Source organism: Macaca nemestrina, unplaced genomic scaffold (genome assembly GCF_043159975.1).
Source record: "Macaca nemestrina isolate mMacNem1 unplaced genomic scaffold, mMacNem.hap1 Scaffold_78, whole genome shotgun sequence".
Taxonomy (NCBI): Eukaryota; Metazoa; Chordata; class Mammalia; order Primates; family Cercopithecidae; genus Macaca; species Macaca nemestrina.
Genome location: NW_027257869.1, coordinates 50,001 through 64,282, shown reverse-complemented (window position 1 = coordinate 64,282; position 14,282 = coordinate 50,001). Strand labels below are relative to the sequence as shown.

General features: G+C 43.5%; 1 long non-coding RNA gene across 1 annotated transcript; it reads right to left on the bottom strand.

The window, feature by feature from the left end:
* Positions 1–1,402: 1,402 nt before the first annotated feature.
* LOC139361632 (uncharacterized) lies at positions 1,403–10,540 on the bottom strand. The gene is made up of 2 exons (XR_011619218.1): positions 10,509–10,540; positions 1,403–1,703 (listed from the first exon to the last, which is right to left on the bottom strand). It is a non-coding gene; the product is annotated as an uncharacterized lncRNA (long non-coding RNA).
* Between the last annotated feature and the right edge of the window lie 3,742 nt (positions 10,541–14,282).

Sequence of the window (14,282 nt, the reverse complement as noted above, 5' to 3'; positions counted from 1 at the left end):
GGGGTCCTCAGAGCCACTCAGCTGAGATCGTGGTGCTTTCTGTAACCACCCTCGTTTCTTTATGGCATAGATCTGGACTCCATCCTTTGCAATGTGTGGGGTTCTAGGAAGAGGCTGGCCAGCCGGGGAAGTGTCCTGGGCTCTGTCCCAGTGATGACGAACTTGGCTCTCCACAAGGGCGGCCTGTTCACCACAGTGAACCCCGGGGACCACGCCCGCACCCACCTTGCTGAGGATAATTCACTTCTCATCCGTGAAAGAATAAAGCTAGAGTAACTCAATTTCACACTCACTTCCAACTTTAACAACTTGTGTTAGGAAATCAAAGACAAGGACTCTGACCACGTCACAAACCCAGCAAGCAAAATCCGAGACTAACGGAATGATGCCACCTTCGCAGTTCCGAGCTTTACTAGTTGTTTTTCTTTTCTGGTCTGTTTTTCTCTTTTGGTTTAAATAATTAAAGACTCTCGTTGACAAGAAAAAAAATTCTCTATGAAACTAAAAAAAGTGGTTCTAATTAAACACTTAAACATTCTTCCATATGCTTTATAAACAGTTGAAATTACAGCTCTACTTACTGTTAAGTACTTTAACCAAATGAAAGGTTAATTATACAGACTGGCAATTATAAAAAATAAGGCTACATATTCATGGTATCATGAATAATTAATAAGAACCGTTTGATTTCATTCAGACCAGGGATTCTGTGCTAATAGGCTCTCAGCTGTCTTGAAATAATGGTGAAATTTTAAAATTACTTTTGTACTTAAACATGTCCCCAAAGTGAAGCACAGCGGCTAACATCCATCATGGTGCCCTGCAGAGCGACCCACCCTACTATGGCCGACACCCTGATTCCCGAGGGCTGCATCCCGGGGCTGTACTAGTGCAGAGAATGTTCAGGAAACAGACCAGGTGGAAGGAGGGGGTCTTGTCCTCAAGGAACCTCATGAGTCTTGCTACGGGGACAAACAGCGAGACAATGAAACCGGCAGCCACGGAATCCCGACAGCGATGCTCAGGCCTCGCCATGCATACCCCCTGGCTGGCACCTCCCTGAGACCCGTCTGGCACAGGCAGTGTCAGGTTCCGGCCCTTGGAGCGCAGGGATGGCAGCGCAGGGCCATCAAAGCGGGTGGCATGCCGACAGCGGCTTCTCCGCAAGAGCTCCTGGCTCTCGGGGAGCTGAGGGCTCCTCAATGGGAATTTCTGGCTGAGCTCCAGGGGAAAGCGGGTGGGAGGCCCGTCTCCTCTGCCCCCATCTCCTCTGCCCCAACCCTGGAAGAGGGTCAGATATCAATGCTAACTCTTGTGCTGACTCAATTAATTCAAACAATTCAGAAAACAAACTTGCTTTAAGTATTAATTTCCTAAAAAGAACTAACATGAGTTCAAATAATTCACATAATTAAAATGATTTTAATTGTTAATTTAATTAAAACATCTCCATTTTCACAGCATCATGTACCTTGGTACTTTCTCCTTATTGCATTTCCCATCTTCCAGGGCAGGTTTCCTTCCACCCAGGGCAGCAGCGACTCTGGTGTCTCGGGTATTCCCAGGCTTCCGTCAGCCCCTGGGGGCTTACAGTTCTGCAGCGGTCTCCATCCTCATTAATCTGCATAAAAACATCCGTCCGCAGGGATGTCCTGTGGCCCCGTGGCCACATCTGACGTGCAGCTAAACGCTGGGCGTGTCGCCTGGTGACAGCAGATGACACAACTGTGGGCAAGGTAGCACCTCTGGGCGCCGACACTCTCGATGAGTTTTTTACAAGACCATTCTTTAATGGGTGAACCCTGACAGGAAACACTAAACATTGTTTTTAACTATTTTTATATCGAGACAAATCTTTGTCAAACGTTCACTCAATGCTAAATGTCACTTCTCCAGCCAACCCCTTTAAGAATACCTAAAACTTAAGACTGGAATGACGCTTTCAAACACATACTCTACTCATGTATTCCCGGGAGCAGAGAGCAGCTTAATGTTTTCACGATACACTGGCATGAAGTTTGGCGAAGGCATTTTAATATTTTTACCTGAATATTTTAATTAAATCAAAAGATCATTTTCACTCTAATACTCTACTTAGAATGTAATTTTCCATTAAATAAACAGTCAATGTTCAGTAACCCACGTGCTGATAAACTTTTGAAAACTTTAGAAAGTATTAAGTATAATCAAAGATTACTTTTAATTTTCGAGCTGGTAAGAGCCTGTGTCAGGGAACAGAGTTGACATTGAAGAGATAAAAGCACGATGATTTTCTTAAAGAAAAGCGAAATTCGTAAAAGAGACCAGGTGATTATATAAAGAAACACAGAATCCGTTTTCAGAAATGGCAAACATTGACCACAGAACACCAGCGTTGCCGTGATGAGAGAAACAGTTAAAAGGAAGAATTCACGGTGGCCCAGCATAGATCAGGTGTGGGAGGACAGAGAGGTGATGAAATGATCCTCCTTCTAACTTCCCAGAAACGCACAAATGGCCAGCACTGTAACTGAGGACCAAGCAGGCACCAGTGTGAACTCAGACTCCATGGCCAGCACTGTAACTGGAGACCACATGGGCAACGGTGTGAAGTCAGACCCCACGGCCCACACCGTAACTGGAGACCACACGGGCACCAGTGTGAACTCAGACCCGACGGCACCTGCCTGGGCTACTCCAGCCACCACCAGAACCTGTTCTGCAGCTGAACTGGAAGCTGATTCTGGAAGGAACTGAGGAGCATGAGGACGAGATCCTTCTACCTCAAAAGGGATCAATTTTTTAATGATTTATCCTCTGGTAAAGGGCAGAGGCTGGAGATCGAGTTGACAACAATTATGCCTACTAGATGAACACTTTGTAAAAATCCCTGAATGGTGGGATTCAAAGAGCTTCTGCATGAGTGAAGAGCCATCCACATGCTGAAAGAATGGTACATGCCAACTGCTTGGAGACAGACCTTCTAAAACTAAGACCCATCCAAAACTTGCTGTATGTAACTCTTTAGCTGGCTGTTCATTTGTAATATTTAAAATGTCCTTTGTAATAAATCAGCTAAGCAAACTGTTTTCCTGGGTTCTGTGAGCTGCTAAACCCTAGCAAATCTAACATAAAAAGGAGTTCTTGTCGGGCATGGTGGCTCATGCCTGTAATCCCAGCACTTTGGGAGGCCAAGGCGGGAGGATCACCTGAGGTCAGAAGTTCAAAACCAGCCTGGCCAATATGGTGAAACCCCCTCTCTACTAAAAATATAAAAGTTAGCTGGGCGTGGTGGCAGGCACCTGTAATCCAGCTATTTGGGAAGCTGAGGTACAAGAATCGCTTGAAACTGGGAGGTGGAGGGTGCAGCGAGCCGAGATCACACCACTGCACTCCAGTCTGGGTGACAGAGCAAGAGTCTGCCTTGCGGGGGGTGGCGGGGAAGGAGTTCTTAGGAACCTCCAATTTTTAGCAAAGTCAGACAGAGGTTCTTCACTTTTTAAAAGATTCTTTTTCTTTTTGCTCTTCTGATTGAATAATTTCAAATAACCGGTCTTTGAGTTCACTGGTTATTCCTTCTGCTTGATCAAGTCAGCTCTTGAAACCCTGTATTGATCTAGTTCAGTTACTGTGTTCTTCAGCCCCAGAATCTACATTTCTTTTATTATGGTTTCTCTTTGTTGATATACTCATGTTGTTCATGTATTCTTTTCCAGATTTTACTTGTCTATCAGTGTTGTCTCACAGCTCATTGAGCTCCTTTAAGGCAATTTATCTTTAATTCTTATCAGGAAATTCAGAAACCTCCATTTCTTTTTCTTTTCTTTCTTTTTTTTTTTTTTTTTTAGCGGAGTTTCACTCTTGTTGTCCAGGCTGTAGTGCAATAGCACAATACCAGCTCTCTGCAACCTCCATCTCCTGGGTTCAAGCAATTCTCCTGCTTCAGCCTCCTGAGTAGCTGGGATTACAGGTGCCCATCACCATGCCCAGCTAATTTTTTTTTCTTGTATTTTTAGTGGAGCTGGGGTTTCACCATGTTGGCAAAGCTGATTTTGAACTCCTGGCCTCAAGTGATCTGCCTACCTCGTCCTCCCAAAGTGCTTTGATTACAAGTGTGAGCCACTGCACCCAGCCAAAAACCTGTATTTCTTTATGGTCAATTATTGTAGATTTATTTTGTTCCTTCAGTAGGGTCACATCTCCTTGATTTTTCAAGGTTGTTCAATATCTCCCAGTCTCACAGAGCTGTGCCAGTTGCCATAAGACACCCTGTATTTCTCCTTAGAGCTGTGCAATGATAGCCTGGGATGCTAAATGCATACTTCATTACTCTCCTTTCCTCCACTAGTCTCACATATTCCTCTGGGGGAGAAGTCTAAGGGGTCTGTGCCTTCTACCAGTCTCACAGAACCATGGGGGTCACCATAAACCTCCATACAAGCCTCCTCAAAATTCTCTACCTTGGCTTAGGAGTATGGGAGTCACACTGCAGACAATGGAGGCATAAGAAAGACATCAAAGACCCCTGTGAGCTTCTAAATCTCTACAGGCATCAGTAAAGATGGGTGCTAGACTGTGAGGCATGCCCATCCTCATGGGCAATCTCAGGATTCTCTAAGTCCTCCAAGGAGCCCAGCAATGGCTTATGTGGGCCTGGGCCACCCTTGCCAGCAGGGAGTAGTACTAAGGATGAGATCCACCAATGGCCACTGCTGAGTTATGCCAAATGAGATGTCCAGACCTCACAGTGCCTAGGAGGACAGATGGCAGAAGCTCAGCCAGGCCACGGAGATTAAAACAGTGCTAGGGGCTTAATGTATGTTTTTAGTGGGTCTGCTACATGTCGAGTTTGGATCTGGAGTCCAGCCTATAATCCTAGCAAAAATTAAACACCAAATATGATATTCAAAAAAGTGTATGTGGCTAAAAACATATGTTGGAAATACACATGACTAGAAACGTCTGGATTCAAAGAGAAATTGCTAATTCCATAAATATGATAGAGGAATTTAATAACAAGATCACACTTACATAAATAATAAATATCAACTCTATATTTATCTGAGTTGTAAAGACTTTTTTTCCCCATCTCAGTACACTAGTGGGTATATGTCACCAGTAAAATCAAAGGAGTATTCCAATTACATTCATGATATTAGTAAGTCTGATAAATAAAAGTAGCCAGAACCATAGAATTGGGGCTACAGCTGTGATCTTCAAGGAAAGTAAAACTTTAAAAACACTCATAAACCAAGATAAAGAAAAATAAAACAGTAGTTACTTGACTTTCCAAATTGTTACAAATGCAGTACATAATAATAAAAGTTAAAAAGTTAAAAGAATTTAATAAATAATAAAATAATGTAATGAATGAACAGATTTGACAGAAATCAATAATTTTAAAGTTTTGAGAGCAAGATCATGAAACCAAAAAGACTCATGGTGGAAAGAAAAAAACACAGGTAAATAAAAGAGACTGTATTTATTTAAAAGTAGTAATTCAAAATCTAAGAAATCAGAACAATTGTATTCTAACATGAATACATGATACATTGATTAATTTCCATGAAAATAGAGTTAAAACTTTCCCTCAGTAATCAGCAGAAAAAAATCTGATTAGCTAATTTTAATGTTTAAGTTATACATCAGAGTTCATGTCAAATCACTTCTACCTCCTTTGTAATGTAAATGCTTTTGAAGGAGAAAAATAAGCCTGTCCTCATTAGTTTATTATGCTAATCAAAATGAACATAAATGCAACAATAACTAGAATTTTAACCAACAATTTTCATTAATTATATTTGCAAAAATCATTAATACACTTTTAGCCATTTGGCTATTTATTTTGGTCACCTGGCCATCACTGGTATGGTTAAATAATACCAGAGCATTGTAAAGTGGAGTTAATTAAAATAATAAAAGGATAATTCCATACTAGAAAACGTATTACTTTCACATATTAATTTTAAAGATTAAAAACAATCACATCAACTGATGTTTGAAAAAACACTTTCAAATAATTTAAATCTTTAAAAATAATTTAAAATCTTTAAAAATCATATCGAATTGTGAGGACTAATTATTCTTAATCAATAAAATCTAAACTATATATTGAAGAGTTAACAAAAGAACCATTTCCACTTAAGGTAAGGCTGGAATAAGGAGGCTGGCTGGGGCTGATGCCATTCACCACTGCACATGATGCCTGAGGTGGGACCAAAACAAGACGGAAAAGGAGAGGGACTACAAAAATGGAGTCAAAGACATGAAACTGTAGTTATTCTCAGATGATGTGACTGTAAACTTGAAAAAGTAGAATCCATTCTAATTATCAATACTAATAAGAACATTTAAAAAGTGGGCAAAACTATTCTGAATAAGCTGAAATCAGTATTTCCTGTTTAGTAACATTAATCTTTAAACAAAGCAAACACACAAAATCAGTCTCTATTTACAATAGCAAAATATTATGAGGAACATTTGAAATAAATTTGTAGGCCCATGTAAAGAAATTTTAAAACTTAATGAGGACATTGAAATGACATGAATATAGCCTGAAAATAATATTATTAGATTGGAGGACACAGTGACATAAAACCCCGGTGACTGCAGACTCAGGGCAACCTAGACTTAAAAGTCACATGTAGTCTTTCACATGTAAAAAAGGAGAATTAGTCTAAAAGCCAATTTTGTCTAAATTTTGATTTTTGGTGAGGATATAGTCAAAATAGTTGTGAAAAGAAAAAAATAAAGATGTCAAATTTCATGTAAATCTATGTTAGTTGGAAATTTAAAATAAGTCATGTAAATATTCATAATATTAAACAATATCATAAGTGGACTCAATAAAACATAATATTTTATCATATAAAATAGGTCCTGCCTTCCTGAGGAAAACATAAAGTCAAACGGCATGAAGGAAGGATTTTGGTTTCGCTACAGAAACATAATAAGACCCCTAAGTGTGTATTTGTGTGTGTGTACATACAATTAAACTACAAAATATAAAATATCATCTAAAATACATCAAAAATGAGTCACGCAGAAAAATTCATTTTACACATACATCTATAAAATAAAATGTATTCAGCCTCACAATTACTTTGTGAACTGGAAATAATAATGAATTGTCATTTTATCCAAATCTACAAAAAACATACATACAGTATCAAGTTCTGGTTAAAGCAGTAGATGAACTTTATGTGGTAGTTAAGAGTATCTACAGTTTGTGGGCTGCATCTTGCTATATTACAATATAAAATGTACCATTTATTTACTCTGCGATCAAACCCCCAAGTTACCCAAGTGGAGGAACCCTCAGACATTTGCAGATAAGTCAGTGTGCTAGTAAGCAGCATTCTTTACAAATCTATGAACATCAAGGTCTCCTTGGAACAGACGTGCTGTGAACAATTTCTAAAATACCCTCCTGTTAGACACTTACGTTGATTCCATTCTTAAAGCAATTACTGAATAAACAAACTCCATCGTGTGGATGAAATGCTACTTTAATTTGTCATAGCTATCATTTTCTAAAGTCTTCCTTCTAATCCAAATCATTAATATTTTGAGGCTAGATCAATACGGATTCATTGTTTTAAGCTTCAAATGCATTATACAATTGGGCAGAACAAATTTCCTCTCATTAATCTTCTTTTCCAGGATTTGTCAGGTATTCCCAACATTAATTCACTACTAATATGCACAGTGTTTCTAATCATGGTCAACAAGATCTGACAGTGCATCATCCCTAAACGATCCATACTTGCCTCACTGACATTATGTGGCCCACTTCCACACCATGTCTGGGTGTGAAGGCCTTCCCATATGATCCCCCGAATGGAACTTCACAAGTTAGAAATCACTGGGTCACAGTGTGATACTGTGAAGATGGGATGAAGTTAAGGGAAGGCTATGAATGAGTTAGGAAATGTGTTAGGCAGGGTCAGATATTACGAAATCCTAAAAACAACATTTAAGGAGGGAGATGACAAAACAATCAGTGAATAATATGACTTTTTCCAGTGAAAATGTCTTATCTAATTGTTCTCCATTTTTCTTCTCTGAGCTTCTTTCTAAGGCAAGATGTGTCTTGAGAAGTCCCTGCTGAATGTTAGGAACATGCATTTCAGGACTTCCCATCGACATACCCTCTTTCTTTACCACAACCACATATATGGGGGCATAACTCAACATGTGAAAAAGACAATCTTCTGCTTTTCACTGAACCTCCAGGAATTCGGGACAATAAACTTCTACCTGGAGACCAACAGGTGAGTTTTTCTGCCCCTTCCTTCATAACACCCTTCTTCCCTAGTAAAGTCCACACACATCCTTACATGGCAGCTGTGGGTATATGAACTGGTCTGATCCCTTTTAGTCACAGAGCCTGAAGTATCTGCTAGTACCTGCTGAGCACAGGGTCATGGGTGAGAATGGGCAATGCTTTTTCTTTCTCCGGTTCCTGAGCTTCCCAAGCTCTCTCTCACTTCTGGATCCTGAATACCCAAATCTTATTGCCCCTTCTCCTCCAAGCTTCCTTCCCGGAACCAACAGCTCCTCCTCATTAGAAAGACACCTTTGTTCTGTGCTTACTTTAAAAAGTCTAGCTCTTTCCCTATCCACTGCCTTATGTCACTATGTGTATGTCTTGGGGCAGGTGGAAAGGTGAACAGAAGCCAGTAGACAGTAACCGGCACCAGCTTAACAGGAATGACATGATCTGGATGCGACAGTGGCAGTTTTCCCTTAACATCCCTGCCCCCTAAAGATTTGAGATCAAATTTCACACTCTTAAGTAACAGCAATTTGTCTTTCACGGTTTTAATCATATTGACTAAAAGCATTTGTCTTTTCCAGAACATCACATTAAGTCATCCAAAAATATAAAAATTAAAAAGATGTAATTATTGGCAATAAAAAACATAAAAGGTGAGCTTTCGAAATATCTTTGAGCAATTTATTCATTATGAACACATGGAATCTGTTGAAACAAAGTTCTAGGACAATTCAGCCCATCCTTCAATAATTTCAGAAAACAGCACAAAGAAAACTTGATATTTATACTTAGTTGGAAATTTTATCCTACAGTCATTAAATACAGAGATCATATAAAGGAATAGAGGAAGATGTTGAAAACTAAACTAACTCAAATCATCAATATTCTTACAAAGTGCACACTGAATTAATGTAAAAGTATTTACCAAACAAAAAGTATTTTCAATACATAATTAAGACTGAAAAGTGGCCGGGCGCGGTGGCTCAAGCCTGTAATCCCAGCACTTTGGGAGGCCGAGGCGGGCGGATCACGAGGTCAGGAGATCGAGACCATCCTGGCTGACACGGTGAAACCCCCGTCTCTACTAAAAAATACAAAAAAACTAGCCGGGCGAGGTGGTTGGCGCCTGTAGTCCCAGCTACTGGGGAGGCTGAGGCAGGAGAATTGCGTGAACCCGGGAGGCGGAGCCTGCAGTGAGCTGAGATCCGGCCACTGCACTCCAGCCTGGGCGGCAGAGCGAGACTCCGTCTCAAAAAAAAAAAAAAAAAAAAAAAAAAGACTGAAAAGTATTGAGGCCTCATAAACTGAACCTGATACAAGAAATTTAAAAGGGAAACTAATTTGGAAATCAGAAAATCATCTAAGGAATTTGAGAATTAGGCTTCTGTTGCCCCCTCTGCTACTGACAGTCAGGGCCCCCTCATTGTATTCTGTCCTCCACATCTCTGCTGATTGCCGTTTTGTCTATTTCCATTTACCCCACTACTACTTGCTCAGGTCACTCTCCTTCATTCTCAGTGTTTGTTCAAATTCCTCACACCCATCCACTTCCCATCTAAATTTCCCTCCCCTTTTGTCCCTCACTGGCCCTACCTCCCTCTTCTCTTGTTTTCTCCTCACGATCCTGCCCCACCTCGACATCCACAGCGATACAGTGAAGAAGCCCCTGCCAAGGAAGAGCCCACTTCTCAGTGGGGCACCGGGAAGGTCACCGCTAGTGGGAGGTGACTGTCAGAAGGACGCGGGCTGTCACAGGATTGGGCAGGTCCCTTACCCCAGGCCCGGACTCAGCTTCCTGTCTGAAGCGGTCACCCCGAAGCGGGGGGTTTGCGGAGACGTAGGGCCTGGCGGAGGGAAGGATGGGGAGGCATCTCAGGGAGGACTGGCGTCTGCCAAATCCCAGGGCTGCCCTGAGCTGCCAAGAGGGGCAAGGGTGGGGACGACGGGAGACAAGCCATGTGCCGAATGGGGACCTGACGCGGCGCGCGATAGGATGGGCGGACGGTGAAGAGAACTAGGGTAGAAGGGCTGGACGGGGCGACCTCAGTGATGGAACCGGACACAGACGCAGATCTGGCAGCTGAGCGACAGGCTTCGGAGCATTTCAGGGCGTCGCGGGGCTCCCCGCCGACAGTGGGGCTGTTGCCGAGCCTGTGACGTCCGTGGAGACCCACAGACCCCGGGTATGGAGGATGGCGCAGGAAGGGGACTGCGTGGCTGGGTTTGGCCACAAAAAGCGGAGGGCACTCACCCGAGCGGACCTTGGCTCCGGGGAATCCGTTTCCGGGTCAACAAAAAACGCCGCGCGAAGGGCGGGGCCAGTACGTGCCGGGCGGGGAGGGGTGAGGCAGACAAAAAGGCGGGACCGGGCCGGGGCGGGGTCTCGGGCCGGGGCAGGGCGCATTCTGAGCTCCCGCACGCGCTGCTTGCTTTTCCGACCCTGCCAGTGTTTCCCCTGGGCTGAAAGCGTGTGTCTGCGTCCGGTTCTGTTTGAGTGCGTTCAGTGCACCGTGGGGGCGCGCTGCTTCCAACTTCCTGTTAGGTAAGAGGCGCGTGAGCCTCTTGTGCCGGGGGCGGTGCTGCTGCCTAGTCGGCGCCCGGCGGGGACGCGAGTCCGTACGTGCCGGCGGGAGCGAGAGGCGGGTGGGCACCCTCGCGATCCCGCACTCCGCCTCTGGGTAGCAGCCTCCCCGGCCCCACACGTTGTGACGCGCGCTCGGGCTCCGCGTTAGCGTGGAGTCAGAGACGTAGCAGTCGTCGGGCCCAGGGCCGGAGGGGCCTGGACCGGGCAGGGTCTTGCCCTGGACACCGCGCTGCCCGCTGCTCCGCACGGGTTCATTGCGTTCCTATTTTCAACCTGTCCTGCACCGCATCTGAGATGATTTATAAATTCGGTACCTTTGGGACAGGCGTGGATGATCTCCCATAATTTGCTTCCGTTATTAATTTCTAAATGTATTGTAATACCACTATCTAAAAGTATTTTTTATTTGAAATATATTTTTATATATATACATGCATATATTTATTTCTGAATCTTGTTTCCAGTACGTATAATGAGGCTTGTAAAGTGGATACTGTTCAGGAGATAGGTGGATTTTGCTTTTAAGTAGTAAAGACTTGGTGACTATTACTGGGGCTATTTGATAAAGATGTCTTTTTTTTTTTAATGAACATTAAAAGCAGTAAGATTGGATTTCTGGATTTCATTATCTTGATTTATATCTTAATTTGTGAAAAATGTAAGTTAACTCATTTTTATTTCCTTTGCAGAATCTGAAGTTTGTGCTACCGATGATTATTTCCAAAAAAGGCACACTTCTGGTTTTCCCAGAACTAATGCTATCTTTTCCATCTTTTGAGTTTACTTGATATTAATGTTTGACCTCAAATCATGTTACATTTTGGAAGAAAACTTTCTCTTAGCCAATGGAACATAAACCACCCTGGAGTTCATATAAAGGAGGCGTTAAATGCCTCTGACAGTGTCATGTGTTAAAACTCATGACCAAACCCAAGGTCACATAGTTTTATGTGTTTTATTCTAGAATTTGTATAGTTTTGTCACCGGAAAAGGGATCTTGTCCCAGACCCCAAGAATGGGTTTTTGGATCTCACATTGGAAAGAATTTATGGCGAATCACAGAGTATAGTGAAGTTAAGGTAGTTTATTAGCGACTACTCAGCTACATAGCAGGGCGTCCTCAGAAAGCAAGAGGAGGAATGCACCTGTTTTAAAAAAATTATTTTTTGAGGCGGAGTTTCACTCCTGTCACAATGGCATGATCTCGGCTCACTGCAGCCTCTGCTTCCTTGGTTCAAGGTTTCTCCTGCCTCAGCCTACCAAGTAGCTGGGATTACAGGCACGTGCCAACACATCCGGCTAATTTTTTGTATTTTTGGTAGAAACTGGGTTTCACATGTTGGTCAGGCTGGTCTGGAACTCCTGGTCTCAAGTGATCTTCCCGCTTCAGCCTCCCAAAGTGCTGGGATAACAGGCATGTGCCACCGCGCCCGGGCTTAATGTTTGTTTATATAGGTTATTATAAATAGTGTTGTCCTTTATAAAGGCTTGTGATCAGTTTGTGACAGGCTATTAGTATTGTTACTTGTCTATGTTACTGTGGATTTTAACAAGAATTTATGAGTGTATTATTACCTTTAAAGTAAAACTTATTTTTAAAGTAAGAATGCTTTTTTGTTCTTAAAGTCCTGGTACATTTTTATAAGTTTTATGTCTTTATTTATTAACTTGTTCCCGCAACCATAAATATTTTATAACCAAAAGTACTCAACCCCCTAAATATATAATCCAACAAATTTAACGTGTGTGTGTGTGAGGCAGGGTCTCACTCTGTTGCCTAGGCTGGAGTGGAGTGGTGTGATCATGGTGGGCTAACTGCAGCCTCAAACTCCTGAGCTCAAGCAATCCTCCCGCCTCAGCCTCCCGGGTAGCCGGGACTACAGGTACGTGCCACCATGCCAGCTAATTTGTGTGTTTTTTGTAGACATAGGGTTCTCACAATTTGCCCAAGCTAGTCTTGAACTCCTGATCTCAAGTGATCTGCCCGCCTTGGCCTTCCAGAGTGCTGGGATTACAGATATGAGCCACTGCGCCCTGCCCAGATTTAACTTTTTTAAAACCTTTTTTTAAAATAAAGTCACTGTGGTTAAGAGGCCTCTGACAGTTTCGCGTTTTAAGTCTGAGGACTATGTTGAGTAAATTTTTGCATAAGTTGTAAAATGTGCATTCATGTTGATTTTATTTCCTATGGTTTCCAATTAATTGTGCCTTCTGCATTTTTAGAAATTCACGGGCTAGTGGGCTCTGTGTCAGTTTGCATTTCTAGAACGATAGCGCCAAACACTCCATGCTGTCTTTAAGTGGTGCAGCGGGATGGGTAGCAGCGGGCACGGGGCTGCCGACAGCGCAGTGAGCTCTAGGGCGCTGCAGTGCCCCTGGCCGCCAGCAGAGTGCGCGCGAGCCCGGCTTTTCTGAGCCCTGAGGCGGCCGCGTGCTACCTCCTCGCCTGAGTCCTGCGAGAGCGGGAGTCGCGTTCTCCTCAGCACATACTGGGATACGCCCCTCGCTTTGGGACACCTCGAGCTCGCGTCCGTGGTGAATAAAATCCTTCCTTTTTCAGCCTTGTCAGCTGAGGGGCAGAGACCCTTCCTGTGGAAAATTAGAAACCAAAAGCCCCTGTGAATCCAGCACACTTGAGGTTCGTTCTCTGCACCCAAGGCGAGGCGGCCACGGAGCCAAGCCACGGTCTCGGAACAGAAATGTAGCCTCAGGAAAGCAACTGGAACACCCACCACAGTGATAATAACCCCCGTAGTACTAATAACACTCCATCTGTGATGCTGGTGTTAGCACCCGTTGTATACAGAGATCACACCGTCAGGGTAACGTGACAGCTGCTGTCCAGATCCGACCCTAGGAATGCGGATGTGTCCCTCAGAGTGCACGTAAAGCCCAGAATGCGGGGATGAAATCGTGTGCCTAACGCCACACCTGTCACACTTATATAACCCCCGGAACACGCATCTGTCCCTCCGAGCACACACGTAACCACTGGAATGCCCGTGACACCGTCAGACTAATGCCACACCCGTCACACTCATATAACCCCAGGAACATGCATGTATCCCTGAGAGCTTACGTCCTGTCCAGGATGCGGCCATGGCCTTTGCAGCCCACAGGAGAGCGTCTGCAGCTCCCAGGATGGGACCCTCTGGCTCTTGCTGGGGCGCTGGGTTGACAACCTCTGCCGGACTGGGTTTGGGCTAGATTTGGCCTGTCATGAAACTTCATGTTGTTGTCTGTGCCTTACTGACGTGGTATTGACACAGTTGATTTAAGAAGCAGTTTACTTCCCAATAATGTCATACTTCTGGGAAACTTGCAACAGCAGTTAGTATGCCTTCTCTTTTCTCTCCAATTCCCCAGTCGTTATTGCTGTGCCAGATTTGCAGCTTCACAAAGAATACCTCCCTGTGTTTCACCAAAAGCAGGAACAGTCCT